Source organism: Tinamus guttatus, unplaced genomic scaffold (assembly GCF_059628265.1).
Source record: "Tinamus guttatus ecotype Peru unplaced genomic scaffold, ASM5962826v1 Tinamus_guttatus_pri_ptg000083l, whole genome shotgun sequence".
NCBI classification, from domain to species: domain Eukaryota; kingdom Metazoa; phylum Chordata; class Aves; order Tinamiformes; family Tinamidae; genus Tinamus; species Tinamus guttatus.
The window spans coordinates 4,406,899-4,421,231 of NW_028288617.1; positions in this window are offsets into that span (position 1 = coordinate 4,406,899).

The window sequence follows — 14,333 nt, forward strand, 5'->3', positions numbered from 1 at the left end:
AGCGTTGTCTGAAAGAGGTTGACATCATGAGCAAGAAAATTTACTCCTGTGTCCAAGTAACTGAGAGCCTGTCCACTCTTTAGCAATTTATCTTTCTGAGGAAAACGGAATGCCAATTTTTTCCTTAATTAGTTAAATCAAATAAGAGTGAAAGCAGTTTATACTGCAAGTGTGAGGTTGACCCTTATGCAGAAAGACTTTGCTGTAAACAATTTTTTTTTTTTATGGTCCACGGTGGTCAATTTAATAGGAAAATCTTGACTCATGTTCTTACATTAGCTTCATGGGAAAAGCGGTGGATAGCATTGTCTACAAGTGAACATGGCATAATCTAGTCTTAAATAATTTTATATCGCTACGGCGAAAAGCAAAGAAGTGAAGAGAGAAGAAAGAGAGGTATCAAAATTAACTGTGTTTTTACTTCAATGATTATGAGCATGGAAGGATTCCTTCTATGGAACTTCCACCAGTTCTTCATGTTTCCTGTCATTGTTATCTTCTCTTCTGTTCATTTTTTTTCTTTTTTTCTCCATATGCTAAGAATTAAAAGGAAAGAAAATAAAAAGATCATATTATTTGCCATCAGTTTAATCAGTTTATAGATTTTGTGCCAAAATTAGATGTATTTGGTTACCAGTACTGAATAGTTTGTTTGTTTGTTTGTTTGTTCGTTGTTATCCCTCTGCTGCACTAAGTCTGAAAATGTAGTAATGATATCATAGTTTTCATTTTCTCATCATAATCTTATGTAATTATTTTAGCATGGCTAATATTAAACTTCATCCATCTTGATGTGCTTGAGAATTGTACACTGTTTTGTAGCCTTCAAGTGGACTTCCAATGCAAGCAATACCATAAAGGCAACACATTTTTAAGCTGGGGAATTAGAAAAAAAAAATGTTACTGCTTGGAGGTTTTGAAAAGGTGTTTAAGGTCATCTTTTGGAAAGCATGAAGCTCTTCTCCATAGTTCCTAACCATAACCAGAAAGAAAATCGCAGAACAAAAAAAGATGCTGTGCTGAAAATCATTAGGTAATACTGAGTGACAGAAAATTCACTCATTTACATGCAAATAGCTTTGAATCTGTACTGATTCTAAAGGTGTAATGGATGATATTTATTAAGGTCATATTCCTCAGAGCCATTATACTTGAGTGTAGGTTGTATAAGCTGCTTATGTCCAGGCAGGGTGTCTTGACAACTGTCTTATCTTTACTCTAATGTTTTCTTCTCTTTTCTCACATTTTCTCCATTTTTTGTTAGTCTGTGTTTGTCAGTCTCTAACAACAGAAATGAGCTGTACCCTGAAAGCTTTAGGGTTCCACACATATCACTTGAAATAACGTAGCTAACCTTTAATCAAGGCAGGGTTACTGAATAAGTTGGCAGATTGTCTTTGCTACATTTTTTTTATTATTATTTCTCATAATTTTTCTGTTTTTGTCTTTTAAATGCTGGAATTCATTCATTTGGATTCCTCAGTTTGGGAGAGTTTTGAGGACTGCTGCTTGCTGTTATTGCAAGAATCCAAAAGATTAAATGTTTTCAGGCTAAAGTACATCTGGTGATGTTTTTTTTACCTAATACCATTTTTTTTTCTAATACCATGCTACATTACTGATAAACTGTAACAGGTAGGTAAATGTTGTGCTCGGTGTGACTTAGTTTCCACTTTAAAATTGCTCCAAATCTAGCACAGCTGGTTTCTGTAAAATTATGATTTCTTTTGCTATGGTACAGAGTAACTAATTAATTCCATTAAACATCCTGATAAGGCTCACATCCCTTAGTGCACTGAATAAAATCATGTCTTGTCTGGTCAGGTTTTGTAAAAGGTATATTTTGAGGAAAAGTATAGCTCTTCTTGAATTACCCTGTGACTTCAAAATCTATAAAAATATGAATCTATTTATAAAAATCTTCCTTCTCTGGTAAATATATTTGCATATTTTCACATCATCTTTCTCACCTGTCCTTTGTTCAAGTTAGGCTAAATTTTGGCTGTCCCTCAATTGTGAAACAACACAGGAACTCTCTGCAACTACCCAAACTGAGGAGACAACTCTGCTCTAAACTAATGTGCGCCAAGAATATGACTTTGTAGGAATACCTCCATTCTTTTCCCACTTCTCTTCCTCCTGCTAGTATCTGTTGAAAGAAAACCTGGGCATCTACATAATAAAAGGTCCACAGAACCCCTAACAAGTCCCTGCTGGATACAAATTCAGCTTCATCAGTCTTTTGTTTCTCTTCATGCAAATACTCAAATAGTATCATTAACGTGAATTATTTTAATAGAATATATATGTCTTGTCTGATGTTATCTTGGAAAAATTCAGCTTCAGGAAAGTGTCTGAGAAGTAATCTTATATCTCCTCAACTCAAAAATAAGTTTAGAAAGCAGATGTTAATTATGTTTTGCTATCTCTGATGGAATTTAGATTCTGTCTCAGAAAATATATCATCCAACCAGTATGTACAAGTGCATAAAAAATGTTATTACAATTAATGCCAATTAATGCAGTTTAGTGGAATTTAACAGGTTGTACCTATGTTATCACAAACAATGCAGTCAGCAGATTGCACCTATTTATGTTACTAAGTTTTGGCTCTATTCTGTGTTTTGACTATTGTGTTTTGATTTCACTATTGTCAGTATACAGAGAAAATTTTTCCCTTTAGGGGAAGTGTCACAACACCACTGTATAAAGAAGCAAATAATAATTTTACATACTTTAGAAGAAAGACATATCTGGAATGTTAATTGTTTAGATGCTCAACTGTTCATGGTTAGTTATGCAGTCTTTAAGAATACAACTTAAGAGAAACAATAATAAATGAAAATTCTGTGGTAGAAGAAGGGATGTAAATTCGGTGTACTTAAGTCATAGTGGATAAGGAAAGGCATAGGAGCTATTGCTACTCTTGCCACAAAATTTGGGATGTAACAATCATTCCAATTGGTTAAGAATCTCATGGCTTCTGAAAGATATTGCCTAATCTTATTCAGAGTAGAAAATGATGTGACAGCTTCTAAAGAAGCTGCTTCATGACTTTGCTATCATGCATTAATTTATATGAGAGAAATGTAGTGCATAAAAAATATGCAATATTTATGCTTGTTGACTTGTTAAGAGAAAGACAAAGGAAATTTTATTCGTTTTGAATTACTACAGTGTAATAGCAAAAATATACTTTTTTTTTTTACCACCACTGAAGACAGAACCAGACTATCTGGCTACCATCAGCTTTCGATCTTTGGAAAATACTATCAGAATAGGACAGTGACTACTCCTACAATGTATATACAAGCTTCCTTGCACAGAAGTGCAGTAGTGAGCTATTCACTGCATTTACAGGCTATGAAGTCAGGACCCCTATGAATGGAACACCCTACCTCTAGAGCACATGGAGATATTTAGTAGCACATACGTAAAATAACGAAACAAATGTGGTATTTCTCTCCACACACCTAACATCTAATGCTCTAATCAAATACCAAATTATTAGCTAGGCCACTCATGTTATCTTGCAAAATATTAGAATATTTAATTGGCAAAAAGAGTCAAGAATTATAAACCATGGAAATAAAGGAAAGATAAATAACTAAAGGTGCTTGACAAGGGCAAATTAACAAATCCAGTGAATGTGGTTCAAATAATTAATAAAACAATGGTCCATAAGAGTAACAATACTGCTTAAAGAGCAATCCATTATGATTTAGTAGTGTATTCATTAAGAATAGCTCAGGAAGTGTGGGTTAGATGAGCGGATAGTGAGGTGGATAGAGAATTGCCTGGATGGCAGAGCTCAGAGGGTCATGATAAATGGCGCCAAGCCTAGTTGGAGGCCTGTGGCTAGTGGCATGCCCCAGGAGTCAGTACTAGGCCCAGTGCTGTTCATCTTGTTCATCAATGACTTGGATGAGGGACAGAGTGCATCCTGAGCAAGTTTGCAGATGATACCAAACTGGATGGAGTGACGGGCAGTCAGTCCAGTCAGTGACCTGGACGGGTTGAAGACTTAGGCAGAAAGAAATCTCCTGAGGTTCAACAAATGCAGGGTCCTGTACCTGGGGAGGAATAAGCCTAGACACCAGTAGAGATTAGGGACTGACCTGCTGGAAAGCAGCTCCATGGAGAGAGATTTGTGAGTCCTGGTTGACAGCAAGTTAACCATGAGGCAGCAATGTGCCTTCATGACCAAGCAGGTCAACAGGATCCTGGCCTGCATCAGGAGGAGCGTTGCCAGCAGGTGGAGAGAGGTGATCCTCCCCCTCTACTCAACTCTGGTGAGGCCGCACCGGGAGTATTGTGTGCAATTCTGAGCTTCCCAGTACAAGAGGGATGTGGAGCTTCTTGAGAGGGTCCAGCGTAGAGCAATGAAGATGATTAAGGGACTCAAATGTCGATCATATCAGGAAAGACTAAGCAAGCTGGGCCTGTTTAGCCTGGAGAGGAAAAGATTGAGGGGGAATCTGATCAATATGTATAAATACCTGAGGGAAGAATATAAAGAAGATAGGGCCAAATGCTTCTCGGTGGTGGCCAATGACAGGACAAGTGTTAATGAGTACAAATTAAAATACAGGAAGTTCCATTTCCGTGTGAGGAAGAGCTTATTTCCAAGAGCCCTAGAACAGGCTGCTCAGAGAGGCTGTGGAGTCTCCTTATCTGGAGATCTTCAATACTCGCCTAGATGCGACCGTGTTCCATGTGCTCTAGGTGTCCCTGCTTGCGCAGGGGGGTTGGTCTAGATGGTCTCTAGAGGTTCCTTCCAACCTTAACCATTCTGTGATTCTGTGAAAACTCTAGAGAAACTTGTAATTCTCTGTTCCTATGCAATTAACTGAATTCTCTTGATGGCCACAACTTAGAAATGATGATGTTTTCACAGTAATGGCTAAACAGCACCCTTCTGTTGTATGTTGACTGTGGTGCAATGTGAATAAACAACTTTGAGGAGGAAAGAAAACTTTGCTTTCATTAAATTCAATCCATTGTTTTGTACTGAAAAGTGAGACAAAACCAGATATTAGTAAAGGTTCATGCTGTGTTAAAAACAGCAATATAGTTGGTGAGTGTTCAGACCTCATACTCGCACAAATTGGAAGGACTTACATATGCTGCTAAACCTATCAAAATTGCACAAAGTTATTAGTTGCCTCCTCTAATTTAGCCCTGGAAGAGCTTTTCTCTTTTCACTAGCTATGCGCCGAGGATCCTTGTTTCTTTATGACAAAGTTAGCCTTTGAAAATATTCCCATAATGGATAGTTAGTATTTCCAGTAATCAACTGTGACTTCAATAGTCAAGTATCATTCCAGCATGTCCCTGGCACCCATTGTCAATAAGAAGAAGATATTCAGAAGGGAAATGATAAGAGAGATACCAAAGTAGTTGTTTATAAACTTTAGGCTAAATTTAAACAAAAAGGAAAAAAAAAGATTTTGAGAAGGAAAATATAATTTTGAGAAACCAGGAACATACCAATTATAGTTTCAATCCATTCCATCCATTTCTGTCCTTACTCAGCTGTGTAACTTATGATGACCCCAGTGGAAGATCTATCAGAAAAAAAATGGGTGGAAGATGGAGTCTTTTGCTACAGGAAGGTATGTGAAACCTTTCTGAAAAGTCCATAGCATTCTGAATGCTAAGTTAAAAGCAGATTTTTTTTTTCAAAATCTCTTTTGACTTTTAATTTTATTGTTATTAATGAATTTCTTATTGCCCTCTGTTTGATTTTTTTTCTCATGAAAAATTCTAGAAAGCTATGCATACACATTTGTACTTTAAATGTGCAGATATGTTATTGAACGAAATGTTCTTGAAATTTTTCTACATCAGCATTGGTATCATCATTTACTCTCAAGGAAAAGATTAAAAGAAGAGACTTAAAAGAAAATATCCTTAAAGCCTGCTTAAGTGCTTGCTTGTTTCATAATGTAAATTTATTTCTGAACCTACAAACTCTGAGTTTAACAATGTTTCTTAGAAGTCCTGAATGAACTAGTACTTGATTTGACATAGTATAGACAGTCATCTTAAAACTTTCTGGAACTGTATTTGGCTTAGTGAGACACTTATCTGAGATACAATGTTATGGAAGAGTAGACTATATGTGCTGAATTGTTAAAATTGTTCAGTCAAGAACCTACACAGTAAAATAGTTATGTCAAAAGGCATTCATCAATTCTCTGTTGCAACATAATCCTAAAAGTGAATCTACTTCTTCCTCCAAATTCAATTTCTCCCTGTTAAAATAGACTACTTCTTTAAATATCTCTGTGGAACTCACCAGCATTTAAATATCTACTACCAATATTGATACCAATTGATTATTGGTGCTTCCTATAGTGTTGATGGTTTAATCGATTACATGATTTTGAATAAGATATCCTTCTTGAAGAGGATCTAGAAAATGCATAAATCAAGTCTATTTATGGCATCTTTATGTGATTCATCTATCGTTGTCTCTGTTTAAGGACTGTGTCAAAAATAAAAGAAATGTGAACAAGAAGAAAAAAGATGTTATCCTTCCTGCCTCCAGGAATAATAAACACCTTAGGAAAAGGATATACACAGACATGCTCATGAGGATGTCATTGTTATTCTATAACTTTTATGTACAGATTTTGGACTTGAAAGACCTTAATGGAAAGAACTTATCATATACAGGTACCAAATAGCAATCTGACAGTCAAACTTTGTGTTTTTCTGAGTCGTAAACCCATATCAAGACTTTTCCAGCCCCCTAAGAGATGGCCTAGGTTCTGTATTTAGTCAGGTTCCTTCACAAATACGATTCTGCCTGCATTTCATACCAGGGCAAGAACTTTAATGAAAGTAAATTGGAACAGACCTGCGGAGATCTATGAGGGTTTATACATGTGGTCTGGCTGCTCTTGTATCTCGACTTGACATCCTTTGTCTGCTGACAGTGGCAGACATGCTCATTTATCTTTTTCACTCTATGCTATTCTCATTATTTCCTATTCCAATTCACTAGGTTGATGTTCTACTCTTTAAACAGCTTCCCACGGGACTTTTCCAGTACTCGGGTGAATTTTCCCATCTCACCCTTCCAGGAAATGTCCACCTCAAATTCTACTCCAAATAATTAGATTTTCCAGGTAGTGATACAAGTTCACATGATGCATATTTTGGCTAGTAAGCAAATAAATAAGTTCTTGATGTAAGTAAGTCCCACAGATATTTTCAAGTGCTGTCATAGTGGAATATTTTGTTGGCTGGATCCAAATTAAACTTACTGTAAAATATAAACATTTTAAATTTGAAAGTTTTATTTACCTTTAAATATAATCTAAGTTATTGTTATTATTATTATTGTCATTATTATTATTAAAATACTCCCATTACATTTACATATTATTTCGTGTTCATTAAAATTCATAGTCCAGTGGCTAGAGTGGCACTTTTTCCTTAATTAAATGCAAAGTGTTGAATTGTCCAGATAAATACATGACAATATATATTAGATGGGAGGAGTTCTGTACTTATTTAAAAGAAGAGTCTGATTGACTAAAAGTAATAATTCATTTCATTACTTTAAAACACTCTGCAACACTCTGCAATGGGCTACTCACTACTGCCGTGTTAGACATAAGATTTATCTTTTGTCTTTTACAGTAGGGAATCAGTTACTTCATCACTTAAGAAAGAAAGATATATAGCAAGGGATAAACACTTTTTATAGTGATGTTATCTGATGCTATTTAATAGATGAATGAGACTGAGTTGAGCAGTAAGTGTCAGAGCTTCAGCTAGTATGGACCAATGAAGACTCAGCAAAGGTGCTGTTTTGAATCCTCTACACCATCTCAGGGAACAGCCTCTAGCTAGAACCTAATTTACTGCCTACAGAAAGTAACAAGGGAAGAAAGGGTATATATATTAATCCTGTTACAGCTTGAAAGATGTGTATTTCATGGTCATTGAATAGATGAACTTTATCATGTTCACACTGAAAATACTGAGCAGTATTAATTATCCATACCTCCTGGACAATGTAAAAAAAATTGCTTTGTGCTAGAGTGTAGTTTTATAGTCTACTGAATGAACATGGCATTGCCAGAACCACTGAGCTTTGCTTTATAGAGGATGAGATAAGCTCCAGCCCTCCGTGGAGGAGGCACACCGTACACTCAGTAACAGTAAGAGTAACAAGCTGAACCACCTAACACCATTACCTCAAATAGAATTTACTCTGTCCTCTCTGTCTGTGGCTTGGTAATAGTGTGGGTGCAAAGGACCATACAGAGACACATTTAGTCATTTTCAGTGTTTTTTGCTAGTGAGAAGTATATGGTACCATGGGAGCTATTGCTTTAGCTTTGCAACTGTAGGAGGGCTGATCTCTATTGAAAGATCAATACAACAACCCTCTATTTCTCTTTTAGATAGGAGCCATTGTCACCCAGAATCAAAATGATGCTTTAAAGATGCTGAATATGGCTTGCTCTTCTCTTTGAGGACCCGATTCAACCAGCCTAACACAGACTTATCCAAAGTAGCAGCAAGATCCAAATATATTTGTACATTCAGATTCAGTAACCTGCAGCAGTAATATATTTTTTTTTTTAAAAAAAGGAGGAGTTTTCTCCTTTGTGCCATTTTCATTGGATTACTTTGGGAAGAAAATGTGAAGGATGAACACTTTCAAGCCCTCTGAAATCTCTGTGCATGCTTAAATGCCTAAATAGTATTTCAAAACTGCAGGGATGGTATAATATGAGTCTTTTTTACTTGCTTGTTTGCTTGCATAAAGTATTGAATAGGTAAGTTCCAGAGAGTTTCACAGACTTCCATCTGATTTCCAAAGACAACTTACAATTTAAATATACAAAGCTCTCAATAAGTTTAGGACAAGCATCTCAAGAGAGGATCTCTACCTTCATTATTTCACAAGACTGTTAGGGCAAGGACTGTTAGGATGAGCAAGAGATTTTCTAAGCACAATACCTCCAACTACACAGTTTAGCACAGCTAATTGACCTACATGGCCAGAAGGAGCTGAACATGTTGGAGGACTTCTTCAGAGCTTTGCAACTCAAAATCTGGTGCTTGAAAAATGTCTGCATTTGGCTTACATGTAGTTAGAAGCATTTTGAAAGTGATGCTATTTCTAAAAATTTTAGAAAGACTCATCCCTTAAATCTGCATGTTTAAATTAAGGAAATACTCCTCAAAGAGCATAAACCACAAACAAATAAAATACAGAAAAACTACAGGAATTCAATCAAAAAGTTTATGTGGCTTCATTTTTGTTATTCAAGTTTGAAGGGCACACAAGCTACAGAATCTAACTTTAAAAAATGTACATCTGACACGTTCTGAAAATAAGGTTAATTTACAATAGCCCATAATAAAATATCTAAAACTACTTTTTACTTTTGAAGAGAAATCTTGGCCAATTATCTGTCTTTAAGCTTTACTTTGATGGTAAACATGCCACTTTTATGTCTTGGACTGATCCCACAAGGCTAGAGAGAAAAGTCTAAATTTAATGAGATAATCTATCTATTACTGCTTATAAAAACTTGACTCTACAGCCTTTTCCAGTTTTGTGTTTCCCAGGCTCTGTACCTTGCAATTACAGTTTGTTTTTTTCCGGTTTTACCCACATATGAGTTTGGCGTAATTAAAAAAAAAAAAAAAGACAATCTTAAATGCTTTCTAAATAGTCTCAGTGTTCTCACAAGACTGAGAACAGTGGAGTTTAATTAGCACTTTTCACTGCTTTAGTAATCTAGTAATAGCTCTCTCAAATCTGAGTGCTCTATGAATAATCGCCTGCCACAGAAACCTCAAATCATTCTTTATCTGGCCTTTTTGTTTAAAAATAGATCAGATTAGCTTTAGGGAATACACTATTACACTTACAGAAGGGACCTGCCAAATAATACTGATTTTCATGCATGATTCAGTTTATACATTTTTCTTATCTATCAAGTAGGTGCTATAGACATACCTAAAGGTCAAAAGAGCTCTACTGCAGGGATACCACAATAGAAGTTCCCTCCCTGCAGTGGGGAGTAAAGTTGGTATGTCTCATCTTCCTTAAGAGCATAAGACTGACTATTCTGGGGATGAGGAAATACCCAGCAACTCACATTGTAACTCTACCAAAATACATTAAAAAATCCATGGAATTCCATGTCCAGGGAATAGGAGTGTGACTCTGGACACTCAGTAATGAAGAAGACAATGAACAGAGAGTGATCTGGTTTCCAGTTCTTGTTCCTATATTGTTTGCACTTTTTGATTTCATAAACCTTGAGATAAAATGTATAGGCAGTCCTAAAAATGAAAGTCGGAATGCCCTGAGTTGGGTAGGAGAACAGATAGAAGAGAATATCATGTTTTCCACTTCCATGTTACAAGGGAAGGATTAACACAGAAGAGGTCATATGTACGTATTTCCAGAAAAAAGTTTCCAAGCATGGAAAGAATAACCTCTGGATGCCATTCATTACGGCACAGAGCAGCCAAGAGGCTGAGGCTTTTTCTCCCCTCAGAATAGCAGTTCTACTCTGTTCCTTGGGCCTAAACTTTTAATTCTGTGTTTTCCAGGTTACTGCTTTAAAAAAAAAAAAAAAAGATATTGCAAAACCCACGGTCTCAGTGCCCCATGATTTCTGGAGCTCCATCAGAAGCTTGGCATTTAGAGAGAAGAATAGAATATAAGCCCTAGTGTTTGAATTTGCTTTGCTGAAGGGGTCGTCACCCTGACACTCTAAAATTCACTGAGAAATATGTACCTGTCTCTCTGTGGACACTTTGAAAATTCTAGTGTATAAAAATAAATACCTATCGAATATCACATCACTAGAGACATATTTATAAGAGCTCAAGGAATTGACAGTCAATTGCACTTCAGCAAAATACTCCAATGGGCCTTACACCCCAAGGATTAAATAGAACTCACTTTAACCCTGGGTCAAAAAGACTTGTGAAAACAGTCTTAACCCAAAGTCAGGATTCACATTTCTAAGTTAAAGGGACTCTACTGTGCAAAAAAACTTTACTAGCATTTAAGTTACCACTTAAAATTGAAGAGATACTTTCTGATTTTGACTGATGCTGTCACTGGAATCCTCAAGAAGAAGCAGCTGAATCCTTCAGAATTAAATTAGTGCATTTTGAGAGGATTTTTTTTTCCTTTATTTTTCGAGAGGAGAGGGTACCATCCTTGATTGATTGATTGTTAAAACAAATCACCATATTACATATAGCATATAAAAAAGACTTCAGACTGAGAAGGGATGAAATCAAGGCAAGCTGATTGTGACATTCATACTGCTTAGTACAAGTGCTATACAAAAAATGGAGAAGAGACCAGTGATGGTGCTGCTAGAGAAACTGCTCAGCATTGCAGATATTTTGCTGTTATGTGACACTCATAATATTCCATCTTAATGGAAATTTAGTATATTGTGAATGTTCTTTTTGTCACAGACAGCTGAGACTCTCTTTTGGAAAAGCTGGCATTTTATTGGACTCCCAGGACAATTTTGGTATTTTTTTAGAAAAATACACATATTATTATAATATATATATATAATATATATATATATAATATATATATATATTTCGTTTTTGTCTTCTTGGCTTTTTTATGAATAAAGTAAAAGCTCAACAAGAATTTATGAAAAATAAGCAGCAGCAAAAGGCTTAAGTTTCAGATAATATGATGCTTTTAAGAGTGAGACTTCATCAGGCCATTGAACTGTAGAAAAAAATAAATTATATATATACATATAAATATACATAAAGATTGTAGAGATGCTGGGGATGGTCTTCAGACAGCAAGATTAAGGCACATTGCATTTCATTGGACTGTTTCACAAGTAGTATTTTAAAATCTTTTTTCATATAATTGTTAGTGATTCTGTATTCTCCTTTTTTGTTTTTTTCTCATTTGTTTTGGGCATTTTTTTGTTTGTTTTCTGCACTGAATATTTTAGCTCCAGCAGAGAAAATCTTATTAGCTTATGTCTCACCAAACATATTAAAATCACAAATCATATTTTGGGATAAGGGTACCAGATGTACAGGCAGATTGAACATACTGGGAAATCATGTATTTCTGTAATCTACATGAAGAGTATTTGGATCCTGGGTATTCTGTCTTATATTGTCTTTTTTACCACCACCATATCAACTTTTTTTTTTTTCCCAATGGACAGAGAAACCTTTTTTTTTCCCCACATTTTAACAACAGATTACATTTCTTCATTTGCAAAATTCTATGCAGATAGCTACATCTTAAACAAGTCCTGTTTCAGTTCACAGTTCACAATCCGTGTTAACCAGAAGTCTGCATCCATCTGGTTCAAGCTGTAGGTGTTCTCCTGTGCTGTCTGGAGCGCAGTTAACTAGTGAGTAAGAGACCTGCTAGGAAGAGAAGGGCTATATTTGTTTCTGATCATACCCAATGACTTCAATAACATTGTATTGGACATCAATTGGATTGCAAATTCTGGCCTCAGAAATCCAGTTTATGTCTGATATTATTTGCCTACTGACAATCTAAGAGACTAACTACAATCACTCTCTATTTCACTTTGACTCCTCCAGAATTGAAGATGAATATAAATGGTGGAATACAACTGATTCCTGAATCTACTTCTTCTGGTGTTTGACTGATCTACATTTGCTGCCCTCACTTACTGTTCCAAAGTTAAGTGGATATGTTTGGGAAAAAAAATCACAAGAGAGAAAAGAAATCCCCTGATAAGGTGTTATGTTATATGTACATATATACATGTATATATGTACTGGGTTATGTACTACATAACCCAGCTCCCTCAGCTGCTCCTCAGTGCTCCAGCCCCTTCACCAGCTTCATAGTCATCCTTTGGATATGCTCCAGCAATGTCCTTGTAGTAAGGGGCCCAAAACAGAACATAGTACTTGAGGTGAGGCTTCAGCAGCACTGGGTACAGAGGGACGATCTCTTCTCTGGTCCTGCAGGCCACACTGTTCCTGGTACAAGCCAGGATGTCACTGGTATGTACACACATAAATATATATATATATATAAATTTCCTTTAAGAAAGAGAAATTTAGAAAACAACAACAATCAAGTAAATGTTTTAGTTTCACAAATCACCTCCTCACTTTGTACATTACACCCGTTTCAATGACGAGAGGAGCAAAGATACTAATGAGTCCTGACCACCTTAAATAACTGTTATGTATCACAGTTTTTCCCCATGTGTGTAACATTAATTATTGTTCATTTTGCTATCCTCTGGTCTGAATTGAAAGATTCAGTATGTGAGAAAATGCTTAAGATAGCATAGTTCAGATGTGTTTTTGGATGTGAAAACAAATTAAATATTAGAAAACTCCAGACTGTGAGAGAAGTGGAAGAGTTTTGCCTTCCACTCAGCACGCCAGTCAAGTCCACATCCTTTGAACATTTGCGTTCAAGTCTTCTTCACAGCCTGATTAAAGAAGAATTGTCTGTCTCTCTCACATGATTCCCATAATAACACCCAGAAGTATGCACTATTTTTTTTCCCTCTAGAATCTATGAAATATGGGAAATACTAGTAATTACAATCTGGGTTTTAGAAAGCTGTGAACATCTCTCTGACACCAGTCATCTGAGCACAGCCTTCTTGAGATACATTCTGAGTTGAACCTCTCATGGCACTTCCAAAAACTACAGTACATAAGGCTGAATAGAAAGGAAGTTCCACCTTAAATTAAAAAAATAGTTTCAATTTAATTGTTTGATTTTTTTTTCACTACCTTTAGCAGATAAGGAAAGAGAGAAAGCGGGAGATGGAGAACATATCAAACTACTCTTCATGCGGTCATGCAATAGATTAGTGACAGAGGTAATTGTCACTTGATGGTGCTGTGGCTCCATGGCTGCCTTTATTCAGCTCCTCCACATTACAACGTTCAAGACACAAAGTGCAAATCTTCCCTGTCAAACACAGATTTCAAAAGCTCAAATAAAGATCATGATACCAAGAATGCCTTTAGCATGGATCCAAGCAATGACAAGGCACACAAACCCAAGGAAAAGATATACTTGTTTGTCACCGTATGATACAGTACTTAATGGACCACCTGATGAGTTAGGATCCAAGCATTAAACATTAAGAAGAAAGAGAAGAAGATGATGCTACAAGTCTTCTGAAACCACAAGCTGAAACTTGATTATATCAAGAATTTCAGCTTCTTTTTTCATACTTTTTTTTTCCCCTTGTGTTTTTACATTGTCTTGACCACCAGCTGTAACGTGATATAGCTGGACAGACTGAACTCTAAAAGTGAATGGAAAATCTCAC